Genomic DNA, 1,054 nt, shown 5'->3' with positions numbered 1-1,054 from the left:
CATAGTCCTATGCAGTTATTCAGCGTCAAGTTACCATAACATTGTCAAGTTATTATTACTCTTTCGCCGATTCCCTGTGGTCGGTGCGAGCAAAATTGTTTCTATCTTAGGACTATGTTCCATATCATGGGAAATCAGTATACTCATATTTACTAATGTTTTGAAAGGACATATATACCCCCTGCTTAATTCCTGCGTTTACAAAGTATCTTGTCTGCAATGAGTTTTGTGCAATGAATTTTACTGAATTAACTGAAAGAAGATAAAAAAGTGGGCACATATTTACGTTGATTTGATAGAAGTGATGACGTGCTTTAAAGAAGATATTAAAGCACTGATGAGATGTGATGAAGTTCTAGTATGATGTAATTAAAGGATAAACAATTGAAATGTCAAAGGTGACTGAGTGGCTGAAGTGAATAGGCAACCCCGTTCATTTCCGTTACCAGTTCTATGTATTGTTTTTTTTATAATATATAAGTCTGTATTCATTTTTTTTTCATTTTCTCTATTTTTACATAGTCTTTTTATCGGGTTTCCATTCTTGGGTACTTAGGGTAATTCTGAGTAAAATGATTAATCGTGTGTGAAATTTATATTAATGAATGTTTATTCATGTATAATTCTTGTCCATAGCATTTCATTTATTCAACAGACGAAAAAGAATGAGCACACCACGTGAGAAATGTGTATAAAGATAAACATAAATACAACATAGAAAATTAGTAAATAAAAAAATAATGAAAAGGAAGTACAACAAATACATCGATAAATTAATAAATGGAAAAAAAACGCATATTCTTCAAAAACAGCCGAAGAATTTTAAAATATTGACTTCTAACAAAGAGGTAAAATAAAAAAATGTTTATATCAACGATATACTCTAGACACGAGAGCACTTACCTCACTGAAAATAAATATAAAAAGCAAGAAAATGAAATAAAAAACACACATGTAAGCTATGCTTTTCTCTGTAATTTTTCTTTCTTTCTTTTACACATATTTTCTATGTTGATCTTACATTTTGACTGTAAAGTTACAATGGATCAGCTAC

This window comes from Penaeus monodon, chromosome 19 (assembly GCF_015228065.2).
Source record: "Penaeus monodon isolate SGIC_2016 chromosome 19, NSTDA_Pmon_1, whole genome shotgun sequence".
Classification (NCBI taxonomy): domain Eukaryota; kingdom Metazoa; phylum Arthropoda; class Malacostraca; order Decapoda; family Penaeidae; genus Penaeus; species Penaeus monodon.
Note: the sequence above shows the minus strand (reverse complement) of the source record.